At 43.4% G+C, this 17,500-nt stretch overlaps 1 protein-coding gene across 2 annotated transcripts in view; it reads right to left on the bottom strand.

Moving 5' to 3' along the window:
• dlgap2a (discs, large (Drosophila) homolog-associated protein 2a) overlaps positions 1–17,500 on the bottom strand; it is a 322,064-nt gene that overhangs the window by 212,486 nt on the left and 92,078 nt on the right. The window lies entirely within an intron of this gene.

Raw genomic sequence — 17,500 nt, 5'->3', positions numbered from 1 at the left:
AGAAGATGTCTGATCTCCGTGACTTCGTCCATGGAACGGATGACGGTTTGAGTATTTTAACCGTTCGACAGTCTCTAGAGTTTCGACAGAACGGTGTGAGAAACATAAAACGTCGTGTGAGTCGAGTCTGCAGGCTGAGACACGTCGCTAACGAGAGGAGAACAGATCTTCAGACTCTGGTCCTTCTGTGACAGGAGAGGAACCTGATGAGATCTTCTGCTCTTGTAGCTCATTCACCTCGAGGTCAGCTAATCTCGTACCCTTCCCGTGAGATCGGACCAGTCCGATCATCCTCCTCCTCTCGTCAGAACTGTCAGTCACGAGATGTTTTTCGTTTTTTACACCAATGCTGTAGAACCGCTAGAGACTGAAAGGTGGTGTGTGAAAAGCAGGAGATCAGCAGGATCCGAGTCAGGGGTGAAGTCACAGAGATCAGACGACTTCTCCTTCATTCTCATGCTGCTGCTGCTGCTGCAGGACGATCAGCAGATTAGAGAAGGTCTCAGGTGTACAGGTGTTCCTAATAAAGCGGACAGCGAGTGTAAATCACGCCGCACGGACCAGACGGAGACGAAGTATCGGGGCGGCCGCCGTTCCGAGGTTAAAAGATTTTGGCGCTTTTTTTTTTTTTTGAAAATTAGAAATTAAAAAAGTGTCAATTAAATCATATGCCTTTATTTTTTTTCCATTCCTCCTTTCAATCCTTCTCCATTTTTTGGTTTCCAGTGATACACTCCTACTCACAGCATCTCTCTGTTCATTCTTCACCCCATGCGGTCTCCATCGTATCCTAACGCCAACTCAGACAGGAAGTGACATCATGCTTCTGTTTGGGACCAAACATGGACAACTTCCTTAGCTCTTGGTTTTATAGTCATGGATAGTCAAGTAACTAACAAAAGTGCAATGGAAGAAAACATACATGAAGGAGTGTATGTTACTGTCTCTCACACACACACATACACACACACACACACACACACACACACACACACACACACACACACACACACACACACACACAACAAATTAGCAAGTAGGCTTTGGACTTTACACACTTTTTAGACATCCATCTGTTCAGGCTAATCACTCCCACGTCCTCAACACAATCCTGTGTGTGTGTGTGTGTGTGTGTGTGTGTGTGCGTGTGTGTGTGTGTGTGTGTGTGTGTGTGTGTGTATCAGAGCCACTCTACTTGCAGGTTTTTTGCCACCCTGAATAATTCATGTTCCTGTCATTGACAGGTGAGTTAAATACCGCGCTTTTACACCAAACGTCCTAACCCATAGTTCCAAGGTCGACACACACACACACACACACACACACACACACACACACACACACACACACACAGCTACTTTTTATGAACACACACACACACACACACACACACACACACAAAGCAAGCTTCTCCATGATTAACACTGACAGTCAGGATGGATAAGCTGCCAATCCAAACATCCAGCCTGGCGAAGACTAGCATGCTAATGCGCTAACGGATGCGCGGGGACAGATTTACACTCGGTATCAGCTGCACTGCCTCACAGGGGCATGCGGTTTGGACACTGACATGTGCACGAATGAACACGGAGGAGGAGGATGACAGAAAAAAGTGACAGCGTGTACGATGGAAATATTGTTACGTGAGGTGTGCCGATGTCACGCACAGGCTGACGAGTCGAACGTGTAAAGAATAAAACAGTCGGCGGTGCAGCGTTATGGAAAAAGAATCTCTCTCCTTCAGTATAGAAGATAAAACAGCAGAAGTCTGACACTGGAGACTCCTTCCATCCTGTGTGTTACTGTCATAACTTGTAGAATTTAAAAAAAGTTATAAAAATATTTGTGATAATAATAGAAACTGAATTATGTGCACAAGCAAATAACAAGAATGTAGAAGACATATGTGCTGTGTCAAATCCAGCAGTTCTGGTAATCCACGTAACCGCACTTTAAAGGTGAGGTCTCTAATGTTTGAAAGCCAATGTTGACATATAAAATCACCAAAACAAACACGCCCCTAACCCAAACGGGTCCCACCCCTGTATCGATAGCTCCGCCCACACATACGTACGTAACCCAGGCGACTGACAGAAAGAAATGTGTCTTTATCATAGCTGAAGGGAAGAACAATACGATTGTAGATAAACAAACAAGCAAAAATGACACACAAGCATAATGATGTAAAGGACAAAGGCATATATTAGTTCTGTGTAACAAAGCAAAACCAACGTTACTCACCTATCGAGAAGGAAAAAAGCGCCTCGGCGTCTTAAGTAAAGTCGGCCACATATTCACAGGTCGGAGTTTCCCGAGTCGATAACTCCTGAGCTAAACGCTGTTACTACACAAAACGCGGTTGTAGCTGCCTCTCTACATCACTACGATAGAAAAGAGGTGTTATTTGTGTAGTAACAGCGTTTAGCTCAGGAGTTATTGACTCGGGAAACTCCAACCTGTGAATATGTGGCCAACTTCCTGCTCCTTCAGTTCTCTCCAGCGCTGGAAAGCTGATCCTATATTAACACGTCCTACTTCTTGTCCTTATCGTAAGTCTTTCTTCTCTTTCTTTCTTTGTTTTTATCCTCCATGTCGATGTTAAAACCGCTTTCTGCTAATGTCACACATGCGCACTGAACACTCTCTCCGCCACATATCGACAAGCCCCGCCCCTTTCTGCTCATTGGCTACACGTCTGTTTTGATTTTTGTTTATTATTCGGCCCGACTCAATTTTTCCGGCCCGTAGAGATCTCCACAGAGATCAGGTGATCTCCAATGAAACCTAAAAGATCCTGATCAGTATCCTGAAGCTTGCAGCTAGAAAAGTCTACAAACCGCATGTGTGTTTCTGCATCTTGTGGGTGGAGCATTTCAGGATCTCAGGGTAAAAATGGCAGCGTGATGGTATCAAGCGCTCTGGGGTTAAAACGTCCGAGTGTGAGAACGAGGTTAAACGCGGAGCGGCTCGAACTGCAGCTCAGACACGCAGGAGAGAAAATAGGCTCAGCAAGTGCACATAAATCACATCTCCCAATAATACTCATTTCACGGGTCACACACCCACTGCAGACAATCTCCGCTCCGCCGGCAGCCGAGTAACGCCTGATCCCTGCTTATTCCAACATCAAACACACACACACACACACACACACACACACACACACACACACACACACACACACACACACACACACACACATGCCGACACACTATGAATATTTATGAAATATTATTCTAATCAGGGTTTACCACTGAACTGTGCATTCCTATAAATAAACCCAGCCATGATAACACACAAGCACGCGTGCGTCTTCGGCGTCGGCCGCTCCGTCACGCCCCAGCGCTCTGAATTCTGATTGGTCGGAAGGTGTTGAGTCATTTTCTCTAGCAGCAGCTCTGACAGAAGGAAAGTGTAAGGAAAGTCACAGGTTTCTGTACATAAAGGCGATAAACGTGTGTGAGGGACGATGTGGTCGACAACAGAGATGTTTATCGTAAACGGAAGGAGTCGCCAGTGTCGGTGCCGTGATGTGACGGAGCGGGTTTTAGGTTCACAGACAGAATGAAGCAGGCTGGTGAGGATACGACGGTCTGTAGCAGGACGTAGGCTGGCGTTGGCTGACGTAGGCAGGATAAAGCAGGCTGGTGAGGATATGGCGGTCTGTAGCTGCTGTAACATGAGGGAGAAGAAGAACAGTGACCTGGTGTGGAATAAAGGAATACAACACCTCAGGGTCTGATGGGTTTAGGAAAATAATCAGCTTCAGAGTGTCATCGGTAACGTAGCGTCATTACCTCACTGATTATAACAACACAGAGTGATTTATTTACCCTGAGCAAGAAAGAGAGAAAGAGAGAGAGAGAGAGAGAGAGAGAGAGAGAGAGAGAGAGAGAGAGGGAAAGTGAGAGAGAGAGAAAGGTGTGTGTGTGTGTGTGTGTGTGTGTGTGTGTGAGAGAGAGAGAGAGAGAGAGAGAGAGAGAGAGAGAGAGAGAGAGAGAGAGTGTGTGTGTGTGTGTGAAAAAAGGGCAGCATATAACACAATGCTTTTGTGTATCAAAGTATGTTATAACTACACACTGTTATAACACATACTACACACTGTTATAACACACACTACACACTGTTATAACACACACTACACACTGTTATAACACACACTACGCACTCTTATAACAAATTACACACTGTTATAACACACACTACACACTGTTATAACACACACTACACACTGTTATAACACACACTACACCCAACACACTGTTATAACACACAACACACACTACACGCTGTTATTACACAAACTACACACACTACACACTGTTACAACACACACTACACACTGTTATAACACACACTACATACTGTTATAACACACACTACACCCAACACACTGTTATAACACACAACACACACTACATGCTGTTATTACACAAACTACACACACTACACACTGTTATAACACAGACTTAACACTGGTATTACACGCACTACACACTGTACACACTGTTATAACACACACTACACACTGTTATAACACAGACTAAACACTGGTATTACACACACTAGACACTGTTATAACACACACTACACACTGTTATTACACTCACTAGACACTGTTACACATAATAACAATATGTTATAACAGAGTGTAGTGATTTATAACAGTGTGTAATGTGTGTAATAACAGAGTGTAATTTCACACATTACACACTGTTATAACACACTACACACTGTTATTACACACACTACACACTGAACACACTGTTGTTAAACACACTACACACTGTTATTACATACACTACACACTGTTATTGCACACACTATACACTGTACACGCTGTTGTTAAACCCACTACACACACTACACTCTGTTATTATACACACTACACACTGAACACACTGTTATTATACACACTACACACTGAACATACTGTTGTTAAACACACTACACACACTACACACTGTTATTATACACACTACACACTGAACACACTGTTATTATACACACTACACACAGTACACACTGTTATTACATACACTACACACTGTTGTTACACACAGTACACACTGTTATTACATACACTACACACTGTTGTTACACACAGTACACACTGTTATTACATACACTACACACTGTTGTTAAACCCACTACACACACTACACACTGTTATTACACACACTACACACACACACTACACACTGTTATTACACACACTACACACTGAACACACTGTTGTTACACACACTACACACTGTTATTACACACACTACACACACACTACACACTGTTATTACACACACTACACACACTACACACTGTTATTACACACACTACACACTGTTATTACACACACTACACACACACTACACACTGTTATTACACACACTACACACTGAACACACTTTTGTTATACACACTACACACTGTTATTACACACACTACACACTGTTATTACACACACTACACACTGAACACACTTTTGTTATACACACTACATACTGTTATTACACACACTACACACACTACACACTGTTGTTAAACACACTACACCCTGTTATTACACACACTACACACACTACACACTGTTGTTAAACACACTACACACTGTTATAACACACACTACACACACTACACCCTGTTATTACACACACTACACACTGTTATTACACACACTACACACTGTTATTACACACACTACACACTGAACACACTTTTGTTATACACACTACACACTGTTATTACACACACTACACACTGTTATTACACACACTACACACTGTTATTACACACACTACACACTGAACACACTTTTGTTATACACACTACACACTGTTATTACACACACTACACACTGTTATTACACACACTACACACTGAACACACTTTTGTTATACACACTACACACTGTTATTACACACACTACACACTGTTATTACACACACTACACACTGTTATTACACACACTACACACTGAACACACTTTTGTTATACACACTACATACTGTTATTACACACACTACACACTGTTGTTAAACACACTACACACTGTTATTACACACACTACACACACTACACACTGTTGTTAAACACACTACACACTGTTATAACACACACTACACATTACTTTCCATTACGACTTAAAAATGTTCTTTGAAAAATGACGATAAAGCATAAAGTTCCCACTGCATGTTCGTCCCACTGGAAGTCGACGCTCCGTACGTATTAACATTCCTTAGAGATGATGTTTTGGCCTCGGGGCGATTGCACGGTGGCGATGGACCAGAAGATTCAGCATTTCACTGGTGATTAAAGCAGCTCATTTAGCAAAACAAGGTGAAAGAAGAAGGAGACAAGGACATTTTATAGATCCGATCAAACATCATGCTTGGTCAGAGCGGAGAGAGCACGGAGAGGACGGGGATCACAGACGCTCACAGTTCTCACAAGGGTTTTCTCAGGTTTAATGATGATGCCATGACGATAACAGGTGGGTCGAGATACGGAGCCAAACATCGGATTGATTTGAATAGTCATCATCCGGTAGGATCATAAACACTCCATAAGTTCTACTGGCAGTAGAGAACAGGATCATGAGAGTACTTTGGATTAGATAAAGGGCTGACATGCTGACTACGCTAAGAAGCGCTAATGTAATGTAACGTGAGGGAGGTAGGAAAATTATCGAGCTTATTATGTACTTATGTACTTATTAGTTAAGGTAGTTCAACTGGTAGAATTCAGTCGGTGGGAGGAGATTAGGACCACCAATTCCTGAACTCCACTGATTTATGCCTGTAGACTGCCTGGCAGTCGTGGCCTAATGGTTAGAGAGTCTGACTCATAACCTGAAGGTTGTGGGTTCAAGTCTCGGGCTGGCCACGACTGAGGTGCCCTTGAGCAAGGTATCGAATCCCCGCTAACTGCTCCCCGGGCGCCGCGGCATAAATAGCTGCCCACTGCTCCGGGTGTGTGTTCATGGTGTGTGTGTGCACTTTGGATGGGTTGAATGCAGAGAACGAATTCTAAGTATGGGTCACTGTATGTCACTAAGTATGGGTCGCTGTATGTCACTAAGTATGGGTCGCTGTATGTCACTAAGTATGGGTCACTGTATGCCACTAAGTATGGGTCGCTGTATGTCACTAAGTATGGGTCGCTGTATGTCACTATGTATGGGTCGCTGTATGCCACTAAGTATGGGTCGCTGTATGTCACTAAGTATGGGTCACTGTATGCCACTAAGTATGGGTCGCTGTATGTCACTAAGTATGGGTCGCTGTATGTCACTAAGTATGGGTCGCTAAGTATGGGTCGCTGTATGTCACTAAGTATGGGTCGCTAAGTATGGGTCGCTGTATGTCACTAAGTATGGGTCGCTGTATGTCACTAAGTATGGGTCGCTGTATGCCACTAAGTATGGGTCGCTGTATGTCACTAAGTATGGGTCGCTAAGTATGGGTCGCTGTATGTCACTAAGTATGGGTCGCTAAGTATGGGTCGCTGTATGTCACTAAGTATGGGTCGCTAAGTATGGGTCGCTGTATGTCACTAAGTATGGGTCGCTGTATGTCACTAAGTATGGGTCGCTGTATGTCACTATGTATGGGTCGCTGTATGTCACGTCACTATTATTGTGTTTAATAAATTATCCTACCTGCATTTGCATGTGCCTCGTCTCCATCTCGTGACAGATCTTTGAAGCAAACTCACTTAAGAAACCTAAAGGAAGCCTGTACGAGAGCCGTTATTGCCGTGTCACAGAGTTTACATCGCAATTGTTCTGACATACACCAGCTATTATGAGTTCCACAAAAGACTCTGTAGTCTAAAAAAGCGGCAGCCTGCCAAAGAGTGTGGAAGCCAGGAAATAAATCCAAACTTGTCATGCATCCGTGGTTATTGGATTTAGAAGAAAATGACCAGGATTTCCTTCCTTGAAATGGAAATTGTAAGATGAGTTCATTGTTGTGGTATCGTAGCTATACACTATATACTGTATATAGCCTGTTTGTTGAACTTCGAGATGTTCTAGATTTAATCACTGTTTGTTGTTCTGATAAGAATCACTCTTTCCACTAGATACCGGAGCATGGCTGTGTGAAATTGTGTTAATGACATGTCGGTATGTCGAAGAGGCTCCAGATGCAGTTCATCCCAATGGTATTCAGGGTCAGGGTACAGGTCACCCGAGTTCGTCCACTCCAACCTTCTCCTCCACATCGTGTCTTCAAAGAGCTCGGGGAATTTGTGCGCAGCTGAATTGTCATGCTGGAACAGAGTATAAGCCTCAAAGGATATCTTACAAAGACATTCTGTACAACTGTGTACTTGTGGGATGTGGCAGCTCAGTGGATAATGTGTTGGGCTACTGATCGGAAGGTCATGGGTTCGAACACCAGGTCCACCAAGCTGCAACTGCTAGGCCCCTGAGCAAGGCCCTTAACCCTCAGTTGCTCAGTTGTAAGTCACTCTGGATAAGGGTGTCTGCTAAATGCCGTAAATGTTTCAAGATTTGTGGTAGAACGTCAAAAAACCCCACAAAATCTATTTCAACTCATATTGCCATCGATCTAAAATTCTACCAAATGTATGACAAGTCAGCACTATTGCATTTCCTTTACCTTAGCATTTACATTTCCACTTTTATTTCCCAGCTAACTATCTGCGAGGTCGACAATGCTGCGTCTGAAACCAGCTGGTGCTCAGTTTTCTGAGCGGCTGCTCATGCGGTGTTAGGAGGCAAATGAGCACTCTTGGAAAAGCACAGGAACTGAATTTATCTGCATGCTAGAGCTAACAGACGGTCGCAATTGCCTGGAATCATCGTGATTGACAAGGTATAGAGGAAGACCATCTTTCCACTCGGTGAGCAGGGGAAAAGAGGCATTTCAGATTCTCGGGTGTAGACGGTTATAGCACCACTCAAAATCTTTAACACGGGTGGAAAGTTGCTTTTTTTTTTACTGAATAAAAATGTTTCCAATAGAGATCCATTTGAAATCACTAAAACAAACACGCCCCTAACCCAAATGGGTCCCACCCCTGTTTTGAGTGCTCCGCCCCACACTTACACCAGACAAGTATAACCCAAGTATAACCCAGACAAGTATTATGGCAGAACCTGCTGGGGCAGCTGACCGAGGGTAGATTTTTATCAATAAATGAACTCAGTGAGTGATACTATGGTAATACAAATGTGTTTTTGTAGTACTGTGTGTTGTAGTGTGAAAGGTTTAGTTCCGTTTCACGCCGAAGACGTTCAGTTCTCTCCAGCGCTGGAAAGCTGATCCTATATTAACACGTCCTACTTCTTGCCTTATCGTAAGCCTTTCTTCTCTTTCTTTCTTTGTTTTTATCCTCCATGTCAATGTTAAAACCGCTTTCTGCTAATGTCACACATGCGCACTGAACACTCTCTCCGCCCATATTGACAAGACACGCCCCTTTCTGCTCATTGGCTACACGTTAGTTTTGTTTTTGTTTTGTTTGGCAGCTCAACGCAGTTTTCTGAAACAACCAAGACCCCACCTTTAAATTACAATTCGATGCTCCTGTCATTCGATGGCTGTGCTGTTTTTTTCTCCAAACATGAGAAAGCAGAATAAGATCACTGCTTATTGGTCTCTGGGGATGTGCTGTTCTGCTGCTTTCGGGTCGTCTTGCAACTCAGTTCGAGTGACTGCTGATTTCTATCTTACCTTCTTTATCATCACATTTAGAGTGTTTGGTGAAATCTGCCGTGGTTCACCTCTCTTTGGGGACCGAAGAACTCTCCACCTGCACGTTATATATCCAGCTGTACAGAAAGCAATGCTTAGAGTTGTTGAAGTGGCACTGTAGCTTTCCCACACAAGTGATGTTTAATAATGTCATCTTGGACAACTTCAGAAAGTTCCTTCACAAAACTATGATTACTACTTGTTGCATTTTTGCAGTTTTAATATCTTGAACTTTCATTCATTCATTCATTCATTCATTCTCTACCCCTTATCTGAACTTCTCGGGTCACGGGGAGCCTGTGCCTATCTCAGGCATCATCGGGCATCGAGGCAGGATACACCCTGGACGGAGTGCCAACCGATCACAGAGCACACACACACTCTCATTCACTCACACACTACGGACAATTTATTTTCCAGAGATGCCAATCAACTACCATGCATGTCTTTGGACCGGGGGAGGAAACCGGAGTACCCGGAGGAAACCCCCGAGGCACGGGGAAAACATGCAAACTCCACACACACAAGGTGGAGGTGGGAATCGAACCCCTAACCCTGGAGGTGTGAGGCAAACGTGCTAACCACTAAGCCACCGTGCCCCCCTATATTCAAGTACATTTTTCTCTTTTCCGTTTCTTTTTTGTAAAAAAAAAAAAAACTTAAAACGATGCTCATGAATTCCTTCATGTTTGCTCAAGTACAGTACAATGTCCAAAGACACTACGTCTGTAAATATATCAGATAACAAGAGCAAAAACTTATTTACTATATCTGCTTCTATGGATTCAAATTTTAGGAGAAAAACTGTCACTAACAGGTTTTAGCCGATACCTTTAACAACTCTATACAAACATGAGTCCTGATCCCTGGCTGTCCTTGTGATACCGTGTCCCTAAACCACCCAGAACTCATAATAATGATCTTTTACTGTAAGCTGGCAGGCTCGATAGTGTTGGCATTCATTCACACTCGAGTGACATCCAAGTGGCTTGGATTCAGAAAGAAGTGCCAATGACTGAAAGAAAAAAAAAACAATAGAGCCCTCTTTTTAGAGCAAGAACAGAATGTCTTAAACCCTACAGTCTGATCGGTTACAGTTACAATCTTCAGCAAACTCTAATTCAAGAAGCGCTTTAAGGTTTTGTTGGGGTTGGTTTGGACGGCATATTTAACACAGATTTAACATAGATTCTATTAAGCTCCCTGAAAGCAAGCAGGAGGGCAGGAGGGCAGGAGGGCACGGAGGGATGAGAAGATCCTATCAGTCAGGAACACACTGTTTTGACTCATGTAAGTGAATAACGATATAAGAAAATATTAGAGAATATTATTAACCTCATGATTGTTGGTTAATAATATTCTTTCTCACTTTTCTTATATATGCATTTACTTTCGTCTTACATCATCACATACGCACATGAGAACAGCTCTTCTGTGGCCCACGGCGTTCCCCTGCCGCTCACGCTGCAAGTGTGTGGTTAAATTTAACGTCGTCATCAACTAAAACACACGAGTCGAGACCCGAGAACGAGTCGCGTTCAGGTTCACGGAAATCGCGGCACGGTTCGGGAGCCAAACTCGTCCCACCTCCTACAGGGTTTGCGCTTCCTGATCCACATGTCAGCTTTCTAAGAAAAGCAATGATTCAACAGTATGAACCTACAGAATCCCTGCTATGACCCACTGCAAGCTGAATCACACTTTTCACAAGTACAGTACGGAAACGATTTAATCACCTAAAAGGCTGCGTTCTCCAGGGATAATCTCCATCACCGATACGGTTCTAGCGATAAAATAACACATTACGTTTCTATCTCTGATAGAAAGCACTTTCCGTGAGCGAATAAAGAACAAGAATTTTATACGACGTGTGCGTCTCCCGCTCTCAGGCATTCTGACAGGTGCAAAAACATCGAATTAAGTATTCGGTCGACGTCTAATAGGGCCACCTCACGCAGCGCTTCGTTCGGGAAGGTGACAATCATTTGTCTCGGGGGAAAAACAATTGGTTCTTTTCAGAATTTTTTGTCAGGTAATTAACTGACTGCCTTTGTTCTTCGCTGAAAGCCTTGCTAAGATTTATTAAGAGTGGAACAGTGATGAAACTCACTCCAGATGTCTGTTTATTCCGGGGGTTTTAATGATATCTGAAGCTGACCCGATAGACTCGGACTGGAGGCAGCTTCCCGTGGACTGATATCTGGTGTATTAGAGACCGTATTGTGACAGCGGATTATAGGAATGACGGATGGATCCCGGATAAAGCCGACGACAGATGCTTTCCAGAAACGCCAAAATGGCTATTATGACAGAAAGGTGCGTGGATTCGAAGATAAGCACTCGTCTGTCCAGAGCTCTCACTTTGTGTCTCACGTTAAAAGCAAGAGGCATAAAGTGATTCTCTTTAAAATCTCCTCCTATTAATCTTCTGTTCTATATGTACAGCCATTAATAAAGTCCACTTAAAGCCTGGATCGGTTCCCATGCTTCTTTTGAGTCGCCCTCGATGACCATGCCCTTATCGACTAAAGCACTATTCGGACGGGATTAGTTCTACGTGGGGACGTGGAGTAATGCGATTTTACCTCGGGATGTCTGTAATATTAATTGGCCAATTCGCACGGGACAAGACATCTCAGTAAAACTAGCAGAAGTGAGAGGGGTAACTCGCTTTACGCACCACAGTAACCTCCTTGTCGTCATGTGCGTATGACGTCGCTTCCTGTTTCAAGCGCCTCCATGCTTGCAATTGCATTCTTTTTACAGAAGGTAAAAGTCGCTGTAATCTTTACTGACATTGTCCGTAATGATTACCGAGATGGCGCATTCGGACGGGACTAAAATCACAGAGAAGCTCTGGTAATAATTACTTTACCCCCACGTCCCCACGTAGAACTAATCCCGTCCGAATAGGGCTTAATACTGCTTTCTTTTTTCTTACCATCTTTATGTATGTTACAACACTTTTCTTTTTAGCTGTTGGGTTTGCTAGTTAGCGAGCCAGATCGTCCCCAAAGAGCTTCAGCTTTTAAGCTTGACATCAGTCAAATAAATAAATAAATAACTAAATAATGTCTTCCTCGACACGTTCTTCATCCCCAAAGCTGACAAGCACAATTTTGAGACACGGTAGATTTTGAGCTCTCTACTGCAAGAGCTCTTTACTGCACGAGTTGATGTCAATACTGAGAAATGTTCTGCTCTCACAACCTGAACTCTGCTGCCTGGAGAAGACAAAACTCTAAACATATCAATCATGACAATTGATATTGACCTTCCCCTGTGCAGTGTTTAGCTTCTGTTTGTTCTGTTTTTGACCGCTTCTGCTCTCCTGCCTGATCTATCCTGGTGTCCTACTTCTGCTTGGAGTCTCATCAGTCAGATGTGTCTCGCTGGTGCTGCTGAGGATGGACCACATGGAGCCTGGAGACACATGGGATTGCTGTGGCTGGTTTCACTTAGAGACCATGGAGATAGGTCTCACTTAGAGACCTTGTGCTTTGGACTGAAATTTACTAGATCGGTTTTGCTCTCGGGTTCATACTGTACGTCACTCAGAAAATGGCCTGGTTACACCACTGCACTCCACCATACAGTATTCAGTTATAGAAAGGAAACCAAATATAATCCCACTGTAAACAAAATGTCAACCAGATGAAGACAGGAGGTTGGTTCCTCTCCAAGTTCCTTTTCAATTCACTTCAAATGTAATGTATTTTTAAATATGGGGGGCACGGTGGCTTAGTGGGTAGCACGTTCGCCTCACACCTCCAGGGTCGGGGTTCGATTCCCGCCTCCGCCTTGTGTATGTGGAATTTGCATGTTCTCCCCGTGCCTCGGGGGTTTCCTCCGGGTACTCTGGTTTCCTCCCCCGGTCCAAAGACATGCATGGCAATTGTCCATTGTATGTGTATGTGTGTGTGTGTGCCCTGTGATAGGTTGGCACTCCGTCCAGGGTGTATCCTGCCTCGATGCCCGATGACGCCTGAGGCACAGGCTCCCCGTGACCCGAGAAGTTCGGATAAGCGGTAGAAAATGAGTGAGAGTGAGTATTTTAGATACTTTTATCATTTATAACAATGTCCATTGTTTAAAGCGTTATCCAAATCAAACTGTTTTTTTTTTTCAAACACACTTGATGTCTGTCACAACCAGGGGAGGTAAGAGTCAGACCCGTACGCAGGATAGCTTCACATGAAAGGGGTTTGATAAATAATAAAGACAACACAGTTTAAGACGATAACTGAAACAATACAAATGACGACACTGAACGACGACTAAAGTAACTAACGATCCCGCGCTGCCATCGGCGACGCGGCTCACTTAGATATAAAAGACAATGAGACACAATTAGGAACAGGTGTGGAGACAGGGAGGAGCGGAGGAAGGCGGGGCAGACAAGTGACGAGGAACGTAAACAAAGGCACGTGGCCAAAAAGTCCGGGCTGAGTCCTGACAATGTTGAACAAAAATCCGCGACTTTCATTTCACAGGGTTTCTGCATTTAATCCTGTGTATTTATGTAGAGCATGTTGACAGATCTCTGGTCTGGTTAGCGATCACATGGCCAGAGGTAAAAAAAAAATAAAATCTTTAAAGATGTTTTAAAGCTGACTGCACCAAAGACAAAACAGCACCACTTCAAACTTATTACCATCGTAAAGGAATCGATACAGGTTGAGTATACAGAGATGACTTTTACTGACACTCAGCCAGCTAAGCTTTCTCTGGAGCATCTGATGTATCTGAACTCGCTTTAGTTAAAGGTTTAAAAGAAGAATATATAACGAGGCTACGAGATGGTAAGAACAGTATTACACATGGAGTTTAGGTCCAATTTTGTACATGCTGGAATAAAGATAGTTCCACATGAATGAATTGAGCTGCAAGGACACACTTTGTCTTCTTTCATTCGGCATGATTTGATCATGTCATTTAAAATCCCTGAATAAAATCAAACCCCACGCTCGCACCAGAGCCTGGATTCGAACCCGTTCCTTATACGGTATGTAGTTATGATATAAAGGTCGCTATGGTGCCATGAATGAGATCGTCTTTATAAATGAAATGGATGCCTATGCCGACGTTCGATCTCAACATCGTATGAGATTTCAGGACATAATCAGATCAGGTTCATTTCGACGCCTGTCTGCACGCCCTCTGGTGGTCCGACGGGGAATTGTCCCCGGAGTTAGTTCCTGACAACTGTGTATGAACTACATATATTTTGTCTATCATGTATTAAACAGTGGAAGATCAGTTTAAAGCCTTAAACTTTCACTGACTGCTACAATGGAGCTGATCTTACCAAATGTGGAGTTGTAATATTAAGTACGGATTAATTATCGGATAGGACCAAAGTAAAGTAAGACCAGATCTTAAGGAGGTTGATGTGAAATCCCTGTAAAATACAATACTGACGATACTAAAAGCCACTGAGATTTAAAACCATCTGATCCTTGTTCTTTTCTCCAGCTTCCTTCAGCTAATTGGGTTCATTTATACATTATGTGAAAATTTCTTTTGCTTTATTTCTGAAAGAAAAGACATGAACATTTTTTTTTTTTTTTACAAACTCTGGATGGAGACCAAGATGGAAATTATGATAATTATCGAGGCCAATGCTCCAGATCACGTTCAAATGCCAATCAGTCCAAGACAAGGCCAGGTCGTTACAGAAAACATCCGGAGACTGGAATCGTACAGCCATATTTTCGACCCACTAGACTATATTATTGGGAAAACGATGTGCTAATTGCTCTATATTTTAAGAATAAATCTGCTACAGCTGAATAAAGGCCGGTGTGTATATAGGTTATGAGTGTTTATTTGACATTAAATCATTTACTGGGATCTTCATTCTGGATAAAAGCTCCTACTAAATCGATACACGTACAACAGAACAATGTTCACAAGAAGAAACCCCTTTAAACCTCCTCATCTGATCTGATCCTAAGCGATTTCAGTGACTGGAAGCCGAGTTATTGTAGTTATGTACAGTCATGATCGCTGACATGATAAACGTCACTAAACATGGCTCAGCACGTTCGCCTCACACCTCCAGGGCCGGGGTTCGATTCCCGCCTTTGCCTTGTGGGGGTTTCCTCCATGTACTCTGGTTTCCTCCCCTGGACCAAAGACATGCATGGTAGGTTGATTGGAATCTCTGGAAAATTGTCCAAGGTGTATGAGTGTGTGAGTGAATGAGAGTGTGTGTGTGTGTGTGCCCTGCGATGGGTTGGCACTCCGTCCAGGGTGTATCCTGCCTCGATGCCCGATGACGCCTGAGATAGGCACAGGCTCCCCGTGACCCGAGGTAGTTCAGATAAGCCATATGCCACAAACCCCAGCGCTAAGCTCTTGTGGAGACAGAACAAGTCCCATGGAGCCGATCAAGAACACGAGGAGACAGAAATGACTCAGTGGAATCAGTGAAAAGAGTCTCCAGTGTCAGAGCTTTTCTGACATCGTTCATAAGCAGTATTCACAGTGTCCCAGGTATCTGGGACATCCTGCTGAAAGAGGACGTTCCCATGAAGGAGTGTACTCAGTCTGACTCTCCTTCTACCCATAGTGCATGTCATCTTCTTTCACTGCTTCATGGTCTAGTTCTGGTGCTCACATCCTGGTTGTAGGAGCTTTCGGTTGTGTACAGGAGTCAGCATGGTCACTCTGGTGCCCTGCAGCTCCGTACATGATGCTCGGTGTGATCAGAGCCAGCAGTCACTTTTTCAGCAGTTTGTGCTGCAGTTTGTCTCTGAGGTATCGGACCAGACGGACTTACGGCACTCATTCCTTGTGTGCATCAGAGAACCGTCAGGAGTACAAGATGTTCATTCCTTTGAGTGCTTTGGTAGGTTCTAACCATAATAACAATATGATTCAGTCTTCTAGACCTGTTCACGTCAGGGACGTCACCTGTCAGGGGTTGTTGTATCAAACTGAATGATGGATTTAAAAAGGAACCAATAATGTTTCATTATACTCAACATGGATGCTTTGCTCTTTAGCACAAACAGTAGCCGAGGTGCTACTTATCGAGGTTTACCTTCGTTTAGATGTTTTTATTAGATGTCATTAAACAGTAACACATCATCTGGTCATTATATAAACCAGGTTACGGGTCTCGCGCTCAGTCGTTCGTACCAGATGAAGAGCGAGCGTGTGCTAAATTTTATTTATCTAATAAACCCTGCAGCTCTGAAACGTTAAAGCAACACATGTCCGCTTTCATGACGTCCTCCCACGTCTTATTTCACAGCTTCCGATGCAGAAAATGTCATCGTTTTATGATGTTTACCCAACAGCTGGTGCCATGACATCATGACAGATGGCGGGTTGTAAGCCTGCACCTTCCAAATAAATCAACACCGAGATGGAGTTAATTAATTAGGAGCCTTTTGGGTCTGAGTGATGGGTATGGAGTATGGACCATATCTCATGCATGGGAGAGAGAGAGAGAGAGAGAGAGAGAGAGAGAGAGAGAGAGAGAGAGAGCGTTATTCATCGAAGAGCTCAGAGGGGGGTAGAGTTATGAGCTATATAGCGCACCCTCTCTGCTACTGATTTATAGATGATGACATATAGATAGCATCGTGATAGAGATTGTTTATCTATATCGTCATTTGTTATATCGATATATCTAGATGAGATCAGTATCGATCTATCTCTATATATATACTGTATCATATTTTTATCTCTATCTCTGTGCTTATCTCTGCTATCGTATGCTCTCTCTCTCATCTCTATCGAGAGGGAGGGGGTGGGGGAAACCGCCA

This window comes from Tachysurus fulvidraco, chromosome 12 (assembly GCF_022655615.1).
Source record: "Tachysurus fulvidraco isolate hzauxx_2018 chromosome 12, HZAU_PFXX_2.0, whole genome shotgun sequence".
Lineage (NCBI taxonomy): Eukaryota > Metazoa > Chordata > Actinopteri > Siluriformes > Bagridae > Tachysurus > Tachysurus fulvidraco.
This window is presented reverse-complemented; position numbering and strand designations above follow the sequence as displayed.